Consider the following 20,416-nt stretch of genomic DNA (forward strand, 5'->3'; position numbering starts at 1 on the left):
AAATCCACATAGGAAGTTTCGACAGGGATAACGGAAACATCTACCTCGCGCCTACCCTGTTTCCTCCTTTTAATGATGCTAAATGAATCCAGCAATTCGCTTGTGTGCCTCTGTTATTCACGTGGGGCACCATCACTTCCAGAAGGTTTTCGGCAGATTCCCTCCCCAAAGGCTGCAGAGCAAACTGAAGGGTCATGGAATGGGGGGGGGGGGGGTCCTCTTACGTTCAGTAGCTGGTTAAAGGTCAGAAAGCAGAGAGTGGGGAGGGCAGTGCTCCTCTCAGTGGGGAGGGGGTCCCACCAGGACCTGGGTCCCGACCGGTGCTTTCCCGCCTGCTCAGCAGTGACCTGGAGCTGCGGGGGAGCAGCCAGGTTCGCTGGGGACACCGGTCCCTTTGGGGTGGTTGAAAACGAAGGGTGTGTGAGGAGCACCGGGGGGGCACCTCCGAGCGGGGGGGGCATCAAAGTGGCGGGTGCAGTGCAGTGTAAGCAAGTGCGAAGCAACGCTCGTGGGGCAGAAACCCCAACTTCTGGCATGGGCTGATGGGGCAACTTGAGGAAGACGTCGGCCCAGGGGCAGCTGCTGTGGAAAAGGCAAACTCGATGTGGGGCGGAGCGAGAAAAGGGATCAGATCCGGAACTGATGGAGTCTCACTGCCTTTATACCAATTTATGGTACGGCCACACCTAGACTATGACACCACCTCCAAAAATGCCATTGTTAAGTGGGAAAAGGGGCAGAAAGGGGCAACTCAGGTGCTGGAGAGGCTAGCGACTCCCCCTCTGAGGAAGGAGGTTGTTTAACTCAAGACGGCGGGCGGGAGGGGGACACAGGACGGAGGCCACGCAGGGCAGAGAAAGCGGCGGGGAGCATCTCTTTTTCTCCTGTAATACTGGGAGCCCAGTAGGGTCGCCCCACGAAGCTGGTGGGTGGCAGATCCGGGATGGCTCCAAGGGCACGGCTCGGCTGTGGAACTCCCTGCCACCGGTCTGGAGGGCTTTGAAAGGGAGGAGGAGGAGGAGGCGGCCAGCCGGGGCTCCTAGCCGCATGGCTGGGCGGTGCTGCCAGCAACAGCGGGGGCCGGACCCGGGGGCCGCCTTGGCCCCTTCTGACTCGACGATTCTGTGCTACTTGCCCTGTCAGAGGCTGTGTGCCTGAGCACAGCAGAGGCTGGGGAACATGGGCCGGAGAGTGATCTTGCTGTCGTGGCCTGCTTGTGGGTTCTTGTGGGCGGCTGACTGGGCGCTGTGTGGCAGAATGCTGGGCCGGGTGGACTGGGGCCCGATCCGGCTTCGGGGCTCATCTCATATCTGCACGAGGCATCAGTGAATCGCAGATGTGGCCTGGCTGCCCCCCCCACCCCCCCATGCTGAGGCCCAGCAGGTTTTCTCTCTGCATTACAGGAATCTCGCTCCTGCACCGAGGAAGGTAAGGAGGTGCTGCACTTCTTTCGGCCTCCGTGCTGGTAGCAGAGGAGGCCTGGCCGGGGGACCGAGGTGGGGCAGCTGTGCTGCGTTTTGCCTCTCCGCGGGGAGAGTCGGGGTTCAGCCAGCACCCTTGGGGGCCTCCAGCACCCACAGACAGCCCCCTGCCCACGCACATGGGCAGCCTTGGTGCCGGTAATGCCAGCAGTGGGCACCCCGAGCCCCCGCTAGGCAGGAGGGCCTGCGAATGGCGCCCCTCCTGGCGCCCCGCCGCACTCTCCGCCTCACAGCTCAAGCACGGATATTGCTGGAGGGGGCGCAGGAAAGCTGCCGGTGGCAGTGGGGACGTGCGCTGGTGGCACCCTACCGATACCTCACCGCCCGGGGGTGTGGTGACCGAAGGAGCGCATCGGCCGGCCGGGAAGCCCTGAGCCTCGGGGGTCACTGCCCAGCTCCCTTCAAGCCCCACGGCACACCTGGGCCCCCCGCCCCCACGCACAGGCTGCAGGCTGCGCTGAAGAGGAGCAGAGGTCTAGAGGCTGTTGGGGCCATTCCTTGCGAGGAACGACAGCACCGCTTGGGGTGCAGAGGCGTGTGCCCCGTTTCTCGTAGCTCTGGAAGGACACGCCGAGTCACCGCAGGAGGCTGACTGGGGGAGGCTCAGGAGCGACGACAGGCGGGCTTGCAGCGGGGTGGGGGCCTCTCCCAAAGGAATCTGCTGCATTCAGGACGGCGACGGCTACCACTGCTGCTAGTCCTCATGGCGGTGCGCTGCCCGCAGTCTTAGAGGCAGGATGCTGGTGGACTTGCTCTTCTGTGTAGCGAACTTGCTCCGCAGAGAAACGCATCTGGTGCGGACGCTTTGCATCTTCCGGCACCAGGCGAAAACTTTTCTGTTCTCCCAGCATTTTGATTGTTGAATGAATAATTTTATTCAACAATTATAGTTGTTTTTATATGCGTGCTGGGTTGCTGCTTGTTTATGTTAGTACCTAATTTAGCTATTTATTTTCCCCTTTTTGTTTATTATTTATTTTATTTCTGTTGGCTCATTTCAGTGCTGCACCAGGCGACTGGTTGGATGGTGTTGCTCTTGAACTGTATTGTTGTTGGTTTTGCCATTGCGTTATTATACTGTACTTCAATCCTGTAAACCGCTCTGAGAGCCAAATTGGCTGCAGCGAACGGGGCACAAACGCTTGTATAGATGAGCAGTACATCCTCAGGGAGGCACGGGGAGCGAGCGGGAGTGCGCGTCGAGACCCTCTTTGCTGCCTCCTCTGTGGGGCCCGCAGCAAACCCGCTGGGGGGAAGCCCCTGGGCCCCTGGGCCGCCTGCCACAGCTGCCCCATGCCCGCCCCCCAGCCAGTCCAAGGGGAGGGCGGGCGGGCAATGCGCTCGGCTCGCAGGCCGTCGGAGGCCTCGCCCTTGGAGGAGGGCTGCTGTGCGGAGCCGAACAGGGAGCTGGCCGAAGGGGAGCCGCGCAGGGCCTTCTCTGTGTCCGCTGCCCTGCCTGGCCGGCTGCCCGGGCAGCCTCACAGAGCTGCCCCCAGTGGCCGCCGGCAGGCGTGCTGCTCCCCCAGATCGGCGGCGTCCCAGGTCAGGGCTGAAGGGACGGAAGGCAGGGAGGCCTTGGGGAGATCCGCACGGGACACGGATGCCAGCCGGGCCGCTTGGCGCTCTTTCTGCGGGTATGTTCGGTGTGGCGTGGGACGCCTCCTCCGCCCCGCGGAAAAGATCTCGGTGTGCGCGACACTCGCAGTGCCGCTGTGCCCTGCCGGGGGAGAGGAACCCTTTCCAGGTGTGGGGAGGGAGTGCGGCACAGGTAGCCAGCTTCCCCACCTGCCCAGCTTCCCCACGGGCCTCTCCGCTTTCCTGCCCAGCCAGCTCGAGAGTAGAGGCAGAGCTGCTTCCCTCTCCCTCCCTCGTTCCTTGAAAAGCGAAGCCTGAGACGCCTTTCCCAGCCTTCCAGGTTTTCTGCTTTGGCCTCCGGGTTCTGGGAATGACTGGCTGGAACGCACGTCTGCTCAGAAGTGAATCACATCCCCTTCGGTGGCCGCTCTCAGAAGGAAACGCCGTTGGCGTCAGTGGAGGGTCAGCGCGGGAGGGGGCTGCAGGTGCCCGCCCAGAGGCGGGGGCGGGGGCAGGGGGCTGGCCCGTGGGCGGCCAGGAGTGCCGCGGCCTGGAGAAGAATCCCGCTCAAGGAGGGAGACTCCCCCGGGATGCCTCCCCTTCACCGCAGGGTGCCTGGCTGGTTCACTGCCTGGTCGCCCCCTCCTTGCTGTGCCAGATCAGAGACTGTGAGACCAAGACACCAGCAGTGCCAGACCGTGTGCTGCCGGGTTGCCCGGAGCAGTGGCCCGCAGAGAGCCCAGGGCCTGCAGGTCTCAGGAGTCTGAGTCTTTCCTTGTGAAGTGAGCAGTTCCTCAAAAGTCCGATTCTCGCTATGCTAGAAGAATATTCTGAAGTCAGGGAGGGAACGGCTGCCCCGTGTTCCATGGAGTGGGGGCCAGAAAGCCTCCGCCCGGCCCCAAACGATTGCATATGCCTTTCATAAAAATGCATTTTAAGTGGAGCAACAAAGGGTCTTGATCAACAGGGGGGAAAGTTTCACCACTCCGTTCTTCTTGTTTCTGGTGGCATGACTTTATCGGGAGGTGCCACGTGTTAGATAGGAGACAGATAATAGTCTTTCACAGCTGGCCACCTCTGCATTAGCCTTGTCCATGAGACATATTAGGAGAATGGTGAGGTTCCCAGTAAGACGTCCATTAACTGGCTTAGATGATGACAACGCCGGAATACTAATGCAGCGGTTAAAGGTGACCGTGGCAAGTTATCCACTCTTCCTGAAGACACACATCTGCCATTTTTAAAATGTTGTGCAGAACTGTGAAATAACAGAGGTTGTGAAATATCAGCACAGCACACAGATGCTTTTCTTCATCGTGTTAATCTTTCCTGGCCAGATACTTTACAAGGGCAGTCTCTGATGGCGCCTCTGCATATGGAACACATCACAAACGTAATAACCAGCTTGAAAACAGGGAAAGCACCTGGCCCGGGTGGATTTTCAACTGAGTGGCAGAAAAGGTTTTCTAGATTTTTCGTTCCCAGGCTTCGTGGTCTGCCTGGCTTTGCCTGAGAGCTGGTCTGCTCTTAGGGATGGCCTAGAGAGTATCTGGCAGGTTTCCCACTTACTCTGCAATCTACCAGCCTATATTGTTGACTCTGGTTGACATTTATTTATTATTTTTATTTATTTAGAAAATTTCTAGGCCGCCCCATTCGCCGAAGCCTCGGGCGGCTTACAAATAAAATTAAATTTCATTAAAATATGAAATGCAGTTCTGGCTGCCAGGCTACAAGAAGTGATCACGACACTAGTCCAACTGGATCAGGCAGGTTTTATTAAACATTGGCAAGTGCTGATAAACAGAGCTTGATTGTAGACCCGGTTGCGTTGAATTAGAACGGAACAGCTGCGTCACCATTGTTTCTTTGAACGCAGAGAAGCCCTTCGATAAAACTGCACTGCAAATTACTTTTTGCTGGTCTTCCTCCAGGATTTCAGAGACAGATCAAACATTTCTATGCATTGCCAAGACCCAGAGTTTGGATCGTCAGGGGCTTTAGTTCTTCATCCCTGAGAGAGGCCCAAGGCAGGGAGGGCAGCTCTCCTCTGATGCTTGACCTACTTGTGGAACCCGGGCATGTGCAGTCTGGCAAAATCTGGATGCGCTTCGACTTGGCATCACACTTTAGAATAGGCGCTTTCTCTTTATGCTGATGATTTTCCACTGTTCTTGTGGAACCCCGTTCATCCGATGCAGGCAATAACTGATTCTCAATATTTATCTGCGTATTCTGCTGAGTGGCCAAATTCAGAATTGGTGTCAGTGGAGATCATGTTCCCCATAAAGCATGAACGAACCAGCAATTCCTGCGCCATGTTTTGTGACTTACTTTGGAGTACTTGTTCCTAGAGACGTATTTCAAATCGTCAGATTAAACTTGAATGGGTCAGTTAACGAGCTCTCAAGGGTGATTGAGAGATGGGCACCTTAAATCAGATTCTACCAGGCAGGGCAAACTGAATATCAGGTAGAATAAAATGAATGGAGCGCTTGGAACTGTTTAAGTGTCGCGCAGCGTTCCTTTATGTATACCTGGCAAGTGTTTTCAGGAGCCGGAGGTTCTGTTCGGTGAATGAATATGGGGTTCCACTCCACCGCAAACGTTCTTGAGGCGATGCAGCTTTTGATGCAAGAGGGTGGATTTGGCTTCCCTGATCTTTCCTCCTGGGCTACCCAGGCTTCCCTAGAACGTAAGAGCGCAAGGAAACCCCAGCTGGATCCGACCAGGGTCCCCCCAGCCCAGCACTCTGTACGCTCGGTGCTGCCCGTGACTGCACCCAGCTGCACTGCGCCTTCCTCCAGCAGGAGGGGTGCGAGGCCTCCTCGTGCCCAGCTGCTCAGCGACGGGGGCAGGCGGGCAGGCCGCCTCTGGCGAGGGAGGGGGCACACGGCCCCCGAGGCTGCCGGCCATGATGAGAACGGCGGCATCCGCTCATGGTCTGGGAACTGTCCGAATCGATTTCACTGGATCTGTGACCTACCAAAAAGGTAATTTGGCTCCTGCCAGGATGGCACTTACAGGCGCTGTCACGTCATTGGCCGTTCAAGGCATGTCCACGCGCAGAATTAATTCCATGGGGAAATCTGGCTGTGGCAGGGGGGGGGTGTGGGGGGGTGCTTGGTGCACGTGGCCCGGTGGGCTGCCGTTGCTGGCCTACGTTACAGAGTGTTTCACTGTCGTTCATTTTGGGCAGGGTGAGTGATCTTGGATTACATCTAATTGGCTGGTTGCCCTAACACTTTTTGATTAGGGCCTAATTGAATTGGCCAATTGTTGATGGCTCAAATGCAGCTCAGTTCATTTCTGCTTCCTGCCATTCGTATGCCCACCTTGAATGAGACGCTGGATGCTCCCTCACGCCATTTCCACTCCTCCCGCTGAGTCCAAGCCAGCGCTGCTTCCGCCGTGTCCTGCACAGAGGCTGGGCTGACGGGGAGACAATGCACCCTGAACTGACCCCTTTGCCCCTGGGAAGCCGTTCTGCTGCTCGGTGCGACGGGCGGTCCTTGTCCACGGTGCGGCTCACGCGGCAGGGCGATCGGGGGCCGAGGCACACGGGTCTCCTCCGGGCCCATCCAGAGCTGCTCGTAATTCCGCAGCCGGAGGCTCTGCCACGGAGCACAGGCAGGTCTTCTTCTGAAATTCCCTGGTGCGCGCCAGTGGCCCCCACGGACTTGCAGTCTGAGCCCCCGCGCCTCTTCCTTTTCGGAATCCGCTGGGTCGCCTGGCAGGGCTTCCCCAGACAGGGCAGTGCGGTTGGTCGCGGCACTTTGGACACCGCTTGGCTTGGGTGGGAGAGTCTGGGTGCGGCCCCCTTCGCCTCTCCTTTCTCGGGGAGCGGAAAGTACATCGAGCAGGTCCACTCTGTGGGCCGCTGTTTTGTCTTCCATGTTCGTTGACGCGTTTTGTTAGGGTTTGGGCCGATGCCCTTCCTGCAGCCGGGAACGCTTCCTTTGGCGCCCTCTCCGCTCCGGGCGCCTCACTCCCGCAGGGCCTCCAGAGCAGCTTCCGCTTCCGCAGAGGATTCGGCCATCCTCACATCCCTTCTGCGCCTCCCTCCCTCCTCCTCTTGATGTCCCCTGGTCAGGGAAGGCGTCCCCGTGGCAGTCCTTCAGCGTTCCTGATCGAGGCCTGCCTCTCCCTGTGATTTCCCGGGTCTTCGGGACGAGGCCTCCGGCTTGCCCTCTTCTGTTGCTCTCTTCTAGGTCTTCGCACTGGCCATCGTAAGAGCATTTTGTCTCTCGTGAGAATTGCTGAAAAGTCTCATTCAGGATTCTGGCTCCATGTTTGTCACCCTTTTCTTCAGCTTTTGCTTCTCGCCTCTCCTTCGCAACTGCAAGTGTGTCTTCTGCTATCCTTCCAGGAGTTTTCTTTCTTGTTGCTGCAGGAATTGATTTTTGGCATTCTGCTCTGACATTGCTTTCAGTCCACAGTTCTGGCTTGCAATCAGTTAAGTTGAGCAATGCAAATCAGTTCTGTCTGTGTAACTTCTTCAGGGGTGTTTCTTAAGATACATCTTGGCACTGTGTTTCTGCTGATGATCTTTTTTAGCTTGACTCTGATTTTTTAAATTCAGAGCTGATAGTCAGGACTGCAGTCCGCTCCTGGTTCTGGCAGCCAGAATACTGCTTCTCCACCTTTTGACTCCAACTATAAAGCTTACTCGATTCTGGTAGGGATCATCCGGTGAAGTCCACGTATGCAGTCGTCCGAGAAGTTGTCTGAAGCGTGTGTTTGCGGTGAACAAGTTGTTGGCTTCACGAAATTCTATGAGTGGTTCTCCTGGTTCATTTCTGACCCCTAGGCCAAATTTTCCTACATTTGCTTTGCGTCTTACTGTTGCATTCCAGTCGGCCGGGATTAGCAGCCTGTCTTGTCTCGGCATGCCGTCGATCGCCCCTGGAACACCCGCATGACCGTTTTCCATTTCTTCCTCTTCTTCGGCATCTGTTCTTGGAGTGCAAACCTGAGCGATGGTGGTATTGATAGGGTTTCCACTCATTCTGATTGGTATTATTTGGCTGGATTTTGTGTTACAGCCTCTCACGGCTTGTGCCACAGTTTGCCCCAGTATGAAAACAACTCCATTTCTTCTGAGTTTGTCATTTCTGGAAAAAACACTTTGTGTTTGTCTGGCCGGAAACGTCCCCGTTCTGTTGACTTTAGTTCACTCGCACCCAGTACGGTGATGTTCATGCTTTCATTCCTTGCGTACCAATTTCCAGCTTGCCGCAATCCACGCTTCCCACGTTCCGTGGCCCAGTTGCGTGTGTTGTGCAGCACCGGACTTTAATCTCACCACGGTTTCGTGTCAGCCCCGTGTCTCCTTTTGGGTCCGATCCAGGAGTGTCATTAGTGGCAGCGCTATTTGTACCTGTCCTCTGCCCAGTAGCTCGCAAAGCGCCTTCCGACCTGGAGGTCTCTTCTGGCCCCGTCTCTTGTTTCACTCTGGATTGTTTCATGACAGGGCTTACAAGGTGAGAAAATTCAGAACTGGATTACCACGTCCTCCTCCTGTGCAGTACCGACTGGGGTTCGTTTGCGTGTTACTGCCGTTGTCTGAGAAAGATTCTTGTGGGTGCCACCTTCTTGGGAGCCAGTGTGGCGTAGTGGTTAAGAGCCTGGGACTGGGACTTGGGCAACCCGGGTTCAAGTCCCCACTCAGCCATGGAGCCAGCTGGGTGACTCTGGGCCAGTCACAGACTCTCAGCCCAGCCTACCTCACAGGGTTGTTGTTGTGGAGATAAGATGGAGGAGGAGAATGATGTGAGCTGCCTTGAGCCCTTTGTAGGAAAAAAGCAGGATATAAATGGACAAACAAACAAATAAATAAATAGCCGCTGCTGCCTGGGAGATGCCCTCTACCACATCACCATTAATGCAGCCCCTTCTCTTTTTGCTGATGCGACTCCCAAGGACGTAGATGCATCTCGTTCTGGTGTCTCAGCCTTGCCTGTTTGGAGACTGTTCTGGCCTCCCGAGGGCATTGCCCACAGCTCCTTGACACCCTCAGCCCCCCCCCCCCCCGCCCCCCGCCACACATTCCTGCATCCAGGAAGGGGATCAATGACTTGCTACATACACAGCATACAGGGATATATATAGCACATATGTATCTGGCGTTATGGATAATACTCTAGTTTATGTTGAACTGTATGCAAGAAAACTAACATTTTATTTGATTTTCCATCTTCTTTTCACTGTTGTTTCTTAGCTTTTGCTTTCAAGCAGCCACTAGAGAAAAAAGCCAGAAGGCAGCAGTGCAGCCTTCCCCTCCGGCATGAAAGGGGGCAGAGGGGCCGGCTCTCTTCCTCCTTCCCCTTTTTCGACTCTGCTACTTTGCCCCTAGTTAATGAGGTCTTTGGGGGTGGGGGAGGGACTTTTAAAGGGCCATTTCCCTGCTGGCATCCCCTTCCCAACTCCCCCTGCTTGTCTCGCAGTTGTGTTTGTCTGTGGCAAGATCACATTTTCAACACAACGGGCAGGAAGCCCACTGGTCACGTGAGCATTTGACCAATTTGTCCTGCACGGGCAGCGAGAAGCTGGGCTCCCCCGGAAGGGAAGGGACTGGCTTGGGGCTGCCACTGCTGCTGAACCGTTGACCAAGAGGGGCCCCCACCAGGCGGTCAGGCTGGGCTGGCGGAGATGCCAGGTGGAAACAGAGAGAGAGGGCGACCCAGAAGGGGCCTCCCGGGCCATCTAGTCTGACCCCCAGCTCCAGCCAGCTCCGCTCACGACATGCCCACCATGTGCACGTCCAGCCTGTTCTGGAACACCCTCACCGAGGGGGCCTCCACCCCCTCCCGGCAGAGCCCATTCCACACCCTGGGGGTCCTGACCATCAGGAAGGGCTTCCCGGCACCCACCCTGAATCTTGGCTCCCTCAGCTTTGCAAACCACAGCACAGGGCAAAGGTGCAGGTACAGAGGGCAGCCTCCAAGACTAGCAGCCTGAGGATTTGAGGCTGGGGGAAGAACCAGCTGCTCTCTGCATCAAGTGTGTGTTCTTTCACGCGTCCAGATATAGGCATGGAAGCTGACGTTTCATCGATCCAGCAGGCCAAATGTCATCGGAATGCCATTTTATTCACAATAAACACATTCTTTTTGGAAGTGAAAAATGACTGTATTTGAGAAGAGTTAGTCATGGAGCGAGCGAAGGGAGAGCCACTCTTGATTTAACAGCGATGGGACTGCGGCGAGGTTCATAATTACCTCGTCCGGTTTGTTTTGCTCCACTGTGTTTGGGTTTAGCATTGTTTCCCTGAAAGCTGTTCTGCAGTGCAGCGAGATTCTTCTTGCGAAAGCAAAATGCAACCCTTTTGAATTTACTGAAGGTGTAATCCCGTGCTAGTACAGACAGAAACAAGGCATGCGCTTCCCAGCGTGGGATGGCACCTTTCATACCATCGTGTCTCAGATTGCTCGTCCAGGCAGTGGCGTTGACTGCGGCACATTTCTTGTCTTGGCGCCCCACAGATGGTGTGGAAAACAGCGCATCTTCATACCCAGCCTGGTTGTGGGGCAGTGTGTGTGTGTGTGTGGGGGGGGGAGTTCACAATCTGGCAGAATTGGAGGGCACTGACATGGGTGAGGCTGGATTGCTGTAATGTTTTGTGTGTTGGTATCCTCATTTCTCAGCTTAACTTCCTTTTCCCTCCTTGGTTCAAGCAGCACTCAGCTTTTTACTAAACTTCTGCCCACCTCCATGCTTAGAAACATAGAAACACAGAAACAGAGCGAGTCAGAAGGGGTCTCCTGGGCCATCTAGTCTGACCCCGGCTCCGCTCACGACATGCCCACCATGTGGACATCCAGCCTGTCCTTGAACACCCGCACCGATGGGGCCTCAACGACCTCCCGGGGAAGCCCATTGCACACCCTCGGGGTCCCGACTGTCTGGAAGTGCTTCCTGGCATCCAAATGGAACCTTGGCTCCCTGAGCTTTGCTCCGTTGCAGCGCGTCCTCCCTTCCTTCCTTCCTTCTTTCGCTTCCTTCCACGCTTTCGCTTGTGTGGACCTTACATGTAGAACAACATTCCGTTAAGTCAGGAGTTCCCCCCCAAGGTGAGAGGGTCCCAGAGCAGGCATGGCCAATGCCTTGCTCCTAGAGTGTTAAAATGAACGCTTGCTTCTTTATTAAAGCCAGCATTCTAACTGGAGGATGAGAGGGTGTCCAGGGTCTCGCTGCTAAAACCAGATCCAGGAAGGCTCTTGGACAACTAGAGGTGCCTCCCTTTAATTTTTGTCCCAGGTAAATTGGTATTGCAAAATCAGGCAGATTGATAAGCATCTGTCTAGAAGCGTGGATGTGAGTTCTGCACACGACTGACTCGCCAAGCTTTTGAAGTCCTTTGACAGCATCAGAAACCTTCTGGGTGGGTGATTCCGTAGACGACATAGTCTTGAACATCTGCACAACTGTCAGCAGAGTGTCTCACCACAGCAAGAGTAAACAGGATAAGGAAAAGTTGCAGTGACAAAAGAGATGAGCGCGTGGGTTGCCTTTGCAGAGCCGTAACTGGTTAAGGCGCAGAGGAAGGGTACGCATTGTTTGCAGATGGAAGAGTCAAGGTCCTGGGCACCTCTGGCTCTGAGAACACATCAGATAACCGCCAGATCATCAGACTCCTGCCCCCGGCCGGCTCCGGAAGGCCGCTTCCAGCAGAATAAACACTGCCAGGCTGGAGGGCCCTGCTCTGGCGGGGCAGGAGGCAGCTCGAGTTCAGTGCAGGAAGCCAGAAGAGTTTCCGGTGAGCTGTTTTGACAAAGGAGAGGCATAAAGAGCAGAACAGCGTGGCCACGTGGGACCAGCCTCGTGCGGGGAGCGCAGACCCTTGGCGGGTCCACCCTGGAGGCCCTTCCCTGTGCCAGGGAGCGCTGCCACCCGCTTGTGCAGGATGGGCACACTGCAGCTGGCACGCGTGCTGATCAGGGCGGCGCCTTCTGATGTGCTGAAAGCGTGATCTCGTTTTGCACACAGACACAGTTGTGGGAGAGGCAGGAAGAGCTGGAAAGGGGGTGCATGCAGGGGGCGGGCTTACAACTAGGCGCAAATGCTGCCAGAAGTGCCTAATGTGCCCCCCCCGGCGCATTGTCAGATGTGAGCTGCGCCACATCTAGAGCGCTTGTGATGAAATTATCCTCAGATTCGTGGATGAAATTATGTGCAGGGACTTGAACAAACCACGGAAGTTCGCCGTTGGTTTGTTTCTGGGTTAAAGTACAGCAGACGGAGCTGCACGGCGGCTTTCCCGTCCGTCACCCAGAAGTTCGCTCTTTGGGAGAGCCCTGCAGCAGATGGACCAGAGGCCACGCAGGGCCTGCCAGGGGTGGCCAGCCACGTGCATGGGAAGGCCACGAGCAGCTGGCGCTCAGAGCCGTGGTGCCGTCTTCCCGGAGGCTGACAAGGAGCCGTTGGGGGTTTGCTGCATGGGGCGGACTCAAGGCCCGAAGTGAGTCTGTAAGCCCAGCCGGTCGGGCCCTTCTGCTAAAATCACCCCGTTCGACTGGGCGTGATGCAGCGGGTCCGGCCAGCTGTGCTTCCTCCTCGGGGTCGGGGGTCCTGAGTTGGGGGGCCGCCTCTGCTTTGCTGGCCATGCAGGAACTAGATAGCTCCGAAGGCCGCTGCTCCTGTGCTCGCAGCGGGGAGGGCTGGAGGCGGGGGGGGGGGGGGCGGGGTCCCGGCCCCCCGGGGGCACGGGGGCCCCCCGGGGGGGGGGGGGGGGCACGGCCACCTGGCCAAGCTGTCGGTTTCGCAGGCCAGCAGCAGCTCCCCGTCCGCATCTGCTGCTTTCCCCGGAGTTGCATCAGGGCCCCCTTCCCGCCCCCGCCCGTGCCCCGCGAGCTGGAGAAGGCGCCCCCCGCCAGGCCTGCTGCACAAGGCGCCCCTTTATTCTTCGGGGCCCCCCGCCGGGCCCCCCGCTCCCCCCCCCCCCCCGCGGCCCTTCGCCATCTGGGCTTGATCGAGGCGCACGCCGCGCCGCCCGGCGCAGATCGCGTTCCTCCGCCGCGGCTTAAATGCGTTTTCTGTCGCTCTAATTGGGCAGCGTTGAAGCCCGGCCAAGGCAAACGCACCTGAGGGAGGCTTGTTTTACCGCCCCCGCCCACCCCCCCCGCCAGGGCCGGCCAGAAACGTGGCCTCTCGCCGATTCGGGCAAGCGGGGGGGGGGGGCGCGGCGCTTGGCTCCGCTTTTGCTGACTGCGCGGGGCGGGAGGGGGCTTGCCCGCGGAGGGCGCCCCGCGCGGGGCCGAGGGCTGGCGGGCGTCGCGCCCCCCCGCCTGCCCGCCCCCCGCCCGGGGCGGTGTCCCTGCGAAGGGGCTCGGCGTGCGGCCGCGGGGCAGGGCAGGGGCCGCCGGGCGCGTGCCTGCCGCCCGCGAAGGACGACCCCCGCCCGCCCCCCCGGCTGGGATGTTTTGGGGAGCAGCTTGGCTGGGGGGACCGCCCCGCCCCGCCAGCCACCCAGCCCTCCGTGCTCGCATCCTCCGGCCGGGTCCTCGAGGCAGAGGAGCGCAGACCCGGTTGAGGTGCTGAGGGCACCTGGGGGGCTGCGGTTTCCCCCTTGCCAGACTTTGGCCTGTCCCAGATGACAGGTTCCCACGTTAAACCTTCCGCTTCCGACTGCTGAGATGAGGGCAGGTAGGGGCGCAGGCGCGCGCGTCCCCCAGTCCTGCACCGCCTGTGCCCCTCGGGCCAAAGGGGCTCGCCAGCCCCTGGACACCTGTCGTTCCGGGTGTCTGTCGTTGCGGCTGTGCTGTTACGGCCGCAAAGGAGAGTGTGAGGCCAACATTTCGGCTCAGGCATGTGTGGCTGGGACTGCTTGGAACTGTTGTCGTGGAAACAGTTTTTGGGCATGTGGGGGCTCCTACCTGCTCATCCTTGGGGGACACCTTGGCCCCGAGATCAAGGGGAGCGGCAGTGGTGCTCCCTGGCCCCCAGAGATCCCTGCTTGTGTCCCAGCAGGGACGGCAGCATCTTGTTCTCACCCCCCTGGCATCCGTTAAAAGGGGGAGCAGAGCTGCAGGCCGCCCCCAGGATCTTTCCAGGTTGCGGATTCGGACAGCCCCCTGCAGCTGCTTTCTTTGCAGCCCTGCCAGTTGGGCCTTGCGACAGGATGTGACCCCGGTGGGATTAGGTGGCTGGATGCTCAGCATCGCCGGGCGAGCTGCGCGGAGGCGCTGCAGCGCCGTCTTTGCCCGTGAGCCAAAGCATCTCTCCTCAAAGAAAACCAGGCCAGCTGGCCGAGGTTCTCTCCTAGTCTCGGCACAGCACCTCATCGCTCAGGGTTGTCAGCACCTCCCAGGGCCTTGCGGATTGTGGGCATCGGCTCACGGGGACACGGTGCGACCGCCCTGCCCGCCCCACGCCGAATCCTGCCACAACTTCATTCTGTGGGCAGCAGAGGGCTGTGGGGCCAGCCTGACCCACCTCGCTCCCTTTCTTCAGCTTCCAGCGGCACAAGCAAAGCCCAGGCTGGACAGGAGGGCCAGGACACGAAGTGCGGGAACAGGGCGTGCCGTGTCCTGAGGAGAGATCGTCCTGGTTTCACTCCTGCCCGGCAGAAAATGCAGGAAGGGGCAGTCGACACCCTGGGAATGAGCCGTGCTGTCTGGATGCCACTTCTAAAAAACAAGTTGCTTCCCCTCGGAGCCCCAAGAGGTGGGCCCAAGCATGGAGTCACAGAGAGCTGGAAGGGGCCTGGAAGGCCATCGAGTGCAGCCCCTGCTCAGAGCAAGAACAGGCAGTTCTCCAGTTCGCGAGACCCCTGCCTGCTCCCTGCATTTAGGGCTTCTCTGCATGAAGCCTGTAAGCCAGCCCTTCCACACGGGGGCTTCTTCCACTTTCTTTGCGAGAAGAACAGAGCGTCTTTCACCTGAGGCTTCTTCCAGGGTTTCCCTCTCAGCTCCTCCGCAAAGTTCCTTGCGCACCCACAACATTAGGACAGAACTTCAGGTCTGCGGGTTTCTGCAGCCGACAATGGTGATGCCCAGAACAATCACTGACTTTCCTCCCTCTAAGAAAGCTACAAGCTCCGGAGCAGCCCTGGGGGTGAGAAGGGCTGCGGCTTTCGCAAGCGAAGGCTCACAACCGCACAATAAGGGCCTTGTGTAGGAAAGGGCTTCACTTTGTGACCGATGGAGGAAGTTGCGGCAGTGGTGAATGTGCGCACTGTCGGGGTGCGCTGGGCCTGTTGGAGTCTTCCTCGTCGGAGCATGATTGCGCTCACATAAAAAAGCAATTGAGAGATGCAGGAGGTCCTCGTGGCTGGGGGTGGGGGGGCAGCCAGGTGTCTACCCGAAAAACCCAAGTAGCAGCGAAGTCAGAAGTTTGTGATCTTTCTAACTCGGCTGTTGTTAGCATGTTTCTGAGTTTATAAACATTTAAGAAATTGCCCTGTGACTGTGCGAATCGAGTTAATCACTAATATACTGCAGGAGGCAGGGCTGAAGCAGAGAAAAGGTGGATCGCGTGAGTCCTGCCACCGGCCGGTGCCCTTGCTCCCTCCTTGTGGCGGAGCGTGTCCAGGCACCACATCGGACAACTCCAAACCGCAGGCCGGTGCCATGGGTGCTTTCCGAAGGGCGGGTGGGACTCTGGAACCGATGGCCGCCGCTGTGCGATTTAGGAAGGGCTTGAACCGGGGAGCGTTGGACTGGGGACCTGGGAGAGCCAGCCGGAGGCGCATGGAGTGGCCCTGCGCCAGCCCTGCCCCCTCGGCCCAGCCCACCTCGCGGGGTGGCTGTTGCGAGGACAACGGTGGAGGACTAAGCTTTTGTGGATTCCATGCAAGAGGAGAAATGCAGGACAGACCTATGCATGCACACCGATTATGGGAGCGGACCTGCCATTTTTAGTGCTGGAAGGAGGTCTGAGGGGAACCTCTCGCCACCTCTGTCCCGGTGGGTGTAGCTGAGCGATCCATGGCCCCCTGCCACTCCAAAACTCACCACACCCTTCGACATGGGGCGGTGTGGCCTTCGGCCCAACGGGCCTTCACGGGGCGGGGGGAGTCGGGGAAGAAGAGACGGCTTCGGCCTTGGGTGGGAAGACTTGGCCCGATGCCGGGTCTGCTCGCGGAGAAGCCGTGTGGCGGCAATCCAGCCATGCAGGTTTCCCAGAGCCTCGATGGGCCACCTTGGCAGGCCAGGTGCAAGACCTTCCTGCAGCTCAGGAATGGCCGCCCTCGCCTGCGATTCTGTCTGGGCTTTCCGAAAATGTGCAGCCATGCGCCCAATGGCAGAGGACCGCTGCTCAGGGCGCGAGCCACGCCAGTGCTGGGTAGCTGATGTGGAGAGCGACGTGGCGAGTACAGTGGGCTACCCCGGTTCTCCCAGAGGCCTAAAACCCGACTAAGGACACTCATTTCTCCCCCAGGGCAAGTTACACTCCCCACAGATGCCGCGGCTGCCCTCTGGAGCACCTCTTCCACATCTGGCCCCGTCCAGGAGTTTTAGGCTCCAGCTCCAGGCAGCCTCAGCCAGCATGGCCCGTGGCTCGGAATGCTGGGGGCAGTCCAAACATCCAGAGCGCCCCAGTGGGGGAGACTGTTGGAGACGGCGTTCCCACGATGGAGGAAACTGTGCTAGAAGAAGCTGGAAAGGGATCAGAGGAGGGCAGCAAGGATGTTTCAGGGACGGGAGACCAAGCCCCGCGGTGAGAGATGGGCAGAACTGGGCATGTTCAGCCTCGAGAAGAGAAGGCTGAGGGGGAGAGGATAGCGCCCTGGAGGTCCTTGAAAGGCTGCCCCAAAGGGGAAGGGCAGGAGCTCTCCTCGAGTGCAGGACACAGAATCATGGGATCAAGTTCCAGGAAGCCAGGTTCTGATTAGATACCAGGAAAAATTTCCTGACGGTCAGAGCGGTACCGAAATGGGACCCATGGGGCTGGGGAGGCTGCAGGCTCTCCCTTGCTGGAGGCCTTCAAGATGCAACTGGGCAGCCCCCTGAGGCGGGTGCTTGGACTGGGAGTCCTGCGCTGAGCGGGTGCTTGGACTGGATGGCCCTCTGGCCCCTTCCCGTCCAAGTATTCCGTGCTTCCAAGTCATGCAAAATGGTTAATGCGATGATCAGGACAGTGAGTCCATAAAATATTTGACAGAATATTCTCAAGGAATATCCTCATCCAGCGTACTCTGTGCAACTGGATGTTCTTCCTCTTGTTGTCAGGAAGAGCTTCCTCACTGTCAGGGCAAGACGGCAGTGGGACCGGCTGCCTGGAGAGGTGGGGGGCTCTCCCACACCAGAGACATCCAGAAAGGAACTGGGCAGCCTCTGAGTGGGGTGGTGTGACTGGGTGTCCTGCACCAGCAGGGGCCTTCTGGCCCCTTCCAACTCTGTTTTAGGATTTTTCCTAGGTAGGTGAACCTTTCTCCCCCAGTCCAAATAAACTTATGTTGGAGTTTATTATGCTTCCACTTTACTGCTGTTCAGCTCAGAGGAACGTCTACGATTCTGTGTAGGCTTCGAAGCACGGAAAGTGGCAGCGAAGCGATCAAGTGTGTGTGAACACAAGGAGATGCACGGACGTGTCATAGCAGTGTGTACTACGCACGCCTGTTGCAACCAGAAACAGCTGCGTTTTGACCAACCCTTGGAACAACTCCGGAGGATGTCTGTGTTATGGATGCGTCTTCCCTCCACAGGGAAAACAAACGGCCCGCGGCCACATGCTTGGCCTTTTATGTACGGAGTGCATGTACGGAGTTGGCTCCCAGGCGTTGCGTCTGACCAAGCCCCAGGCGCTGCAGGCCAATTAAGGACGCGTGCTCCCTTCCCTCTCAAGGCTTGTGCCCGAACCTGCTGCTGCGGACCAGGGCGGGTCCCTTGTCCCGCGCGTTGCGCCCGACCCAAGAGGCTTTGCTGGGGGTTCCCGCACGGCTTGGCAAGGCAGGCCTGGGCAGAGAGCGGGTCCGTCCGGGGACGGAGCAGGTCACGCACCGCCACCCCGGCCGGCCTCTGCGGCTCCGCGTGGTGGGCTTGCCCCCTTTTCCCCAGGAGTGAGGCGGTCCCTGGGCCCCCTCCCACTCTGGCTCCACAGCCCCGACCCTTCCGAGCGGCCCTCCGGCCAGCCCAGGCGCGCAGGGCAGACCCAGACCGACAGGGCCCCTTGCTCCGGCGGCGCGTCTGCGGCGGCTCCGTTGTGCTGTCGGCCGCAGCCTCCCTGTCCCGGTGAGGGAAGGCGCACGGGCTGCTTGCTTGGCAGCTCGCCCGCTGCCGGCCCAGGGGCCTCCGTGCCTGGGAGGGGAGTTCGGACTGGGCCCGGCCCAGCCAGAGGCTTCCAGCTCCGAGGCGTGTGCTGGCCTTGGCCAGGGGGCTGGAGATCGCGCTGCCCTGGTTTGGGGGGAGGCGGTGGGCTGCAGTGGCGCGGGAGCCGGTGCGGTCATCCCCCTGTGGTGGAGCAGGCCCCCGCGGCTGCTGCAGGGCTTTGGCCCCTTCTGGTTGGGGCCAGGAGGGAGTAGCAGCAGGACCAGGGCCTCTCCCGGCTTCCTTGGGTGCCTCAGCAGCGATCCCAAAGGTCATCCAGCCAACCCTTTCCACCTGGAGCATCCCAGATGGATGCCTGCCAAGCCCTTTTCTTGAAAACTTCCCGGGAAGGGCTGGATCTTCCTTGCTGTTGGCACTGTGCCACCCAGCCTGTTTAATTTTAATTGATGCTTAAAGCTCCTTTCAGCCTAAATTATAGCATCGTGGCTAAGAGGAGGTTCCATCCCTGTGGGAGCTCTGAACAAGAGCCTCACAGGGTCTTGCCCTCTCCCAGCCCCAGCCCCCTTCCCCCGGCCGTCTGGGAGAACAGCACCACCCTGTCTTGCAGGGCTGTTTTTCAGGCCGAAGCCGATAGGGTGTTTAAAGTTTGCAAGGTCCACAGGCATGCTGGCATTTCCTGTTGCTTTGCACCTTCGTGGACAAGGAGCACCAAAGCTCCCGGCCGCTCAGGCTCCCTTCCACATGTTGCAGCACAACCGTCGTGTCTGCCCTCAGTCCCCTTCCCCCTCCTCCTGGGGGCTTTTCGCGCAGCCCTCAGCCAGCTCCTCCCAGGCCTTCTTGTGCTCTCAAACTCCTGCTTGATCCAAGGTGTTCCGAAACGAACGCCAGGCTCAGGGGGACAGCTCTGGCGCTTTGACCCGTTTCTGTTCTGAAAGATGGCATTTGAAATGAGGTTGGCCACATTTGCCGCAGCATCGTGGACGCCGGCTGAAGGCGGTGCGATTATCCGGAATAATCCCTGACTCAGTGAGGTCAAGCCATGCAAGGGGGGTGGGGGGGTCTGATGCGTTTTGTTCCACGGAAGCCCATCTGCACGCAGCCCTGCCTGGGGCGATGGTGGGTCCGGCTGGCAGGGGGGATGCCAGAGAGCCCGCGTGGCGGAGGGAGCGGGCAGGCGGCGCGGGGGCTGTCAGCACTGGCCCAACAAGGCGGGAGTCCATCTCAGGCAGGTGGCTGCCCGCGGCCGGCCAGGGGTCGCTGACGCACCGCTGCCCACGGCTCTGTGAGCGGGTGCCTCGGGCACAAGTGGTGGCCGGCCAGGGGCGCCCCCGCACCGCCTGGGCGCTGCCCCCGAGGCCTGAGCGGGACTGCGTGGCCACGCACGCCCCCTCGTCCAAGCGCCCCTGCGTGGCCTCCTCGGCTCCTACCCCCATGCCCCACCCCGGGCAGCTCCTGGGCGCTGGTGGCTGCCTGCGCCACCCTGGAAAGCGCCCCTCGCGCGCGCGCCTGCCTGCCGGGGGCTTGGCTGGCTCTCCCTACCTGCTGCCCGAAAGCGAGCCCGGCCCCTTCCCCGCCGCGGAGGCTTCATGAGCGCCTCGCTTTCGACATTATTTTTAGGAATTCCTCCAGCCTGTGGCCGGGCTCGAGGGGGAGGGCGCGGAGGGGGAGGGGAGGGGGACGCGCTTCCTCCCCGCCCGAGCGGGCAGGAGCCGCGGCTGCTCGGCTGCGCGCGGCTCGTTAACAGAGCGCGGCTGTTCGCGGCTGCCAGCGCCTCGGGCTGCCGGTGCGCGCGGGGCTCTGGCCGGGTGCCGCAGGGCGGCTGCGGGAGGCGCGGGCCGGGGGCGCGGGCAGGGGCGGCGCGGGGGCGTGTTCGCGCGTCCCGAGCTGCAGCCAGATTAAGAGCCGCTCCCCTCCCTCCCCCCTCTGTTTTCCCAGAGTTTTGTGATCGGGCCGCCTGCGAGGCCATGGGGAGCCCCAGCGGCGGCGGCGGCGGCAGCAGCGGCAGCGGCGGCGGCGGCGGCAGCGGCAGGACGTGAAGGTAAGCCGCGGCAGCGCTTCTGGGCCGCGGAGGAGGACGCCGCCGGGTGCCCGCCCGCCCGGCCGCCCGGACTCCGGTAGCGCCCGCCCGTCCCGCCGGGCTGCGTGGCGCGC

The 20,416-nt window shown here is 59.6% G+C and overlaps 1 protein-coding gene across 2 annotated transcripts in view; it reads left to right on the forward strand.

Annotated features, from left to right (window-relative positions):
• Positions 1–20,416, forward strand: part of IL11RA (interleukin 11 receptor subunit alpha) — a 90,231-nt gene that overhangs the window by 31,708 nt on the left and 38,107 nt on the right. For both annotated transcript variants that reach the window (XM_044443940.1, XM_044443942.1), the window contains exon 2: positions 20,201–20,303. The gene's annotated coding sequence lies outside the window, so the exon portion shown is untranslated. The remainder of the gene's footprint in view (positions 1–20,200; positions 20,304–20,416) is intronic.

The sequence above is a fragment of the Varanus komodoensis genome, unplaced genomic scaffold, assembly GCF_004798865.1.
Source record: "Varanus komodoensis strain SLA01 unplaced genomic scaffold, ASM479886v1 scaffold43, whole genome shotgun sequence".
In the NCBI taxonomy this organism is placed as follows: Eukaryota; Metazoa; Chordata; class Lepidosauria; order Squamata; family Varanidae; genus Varanus; species Varanus komodoensis.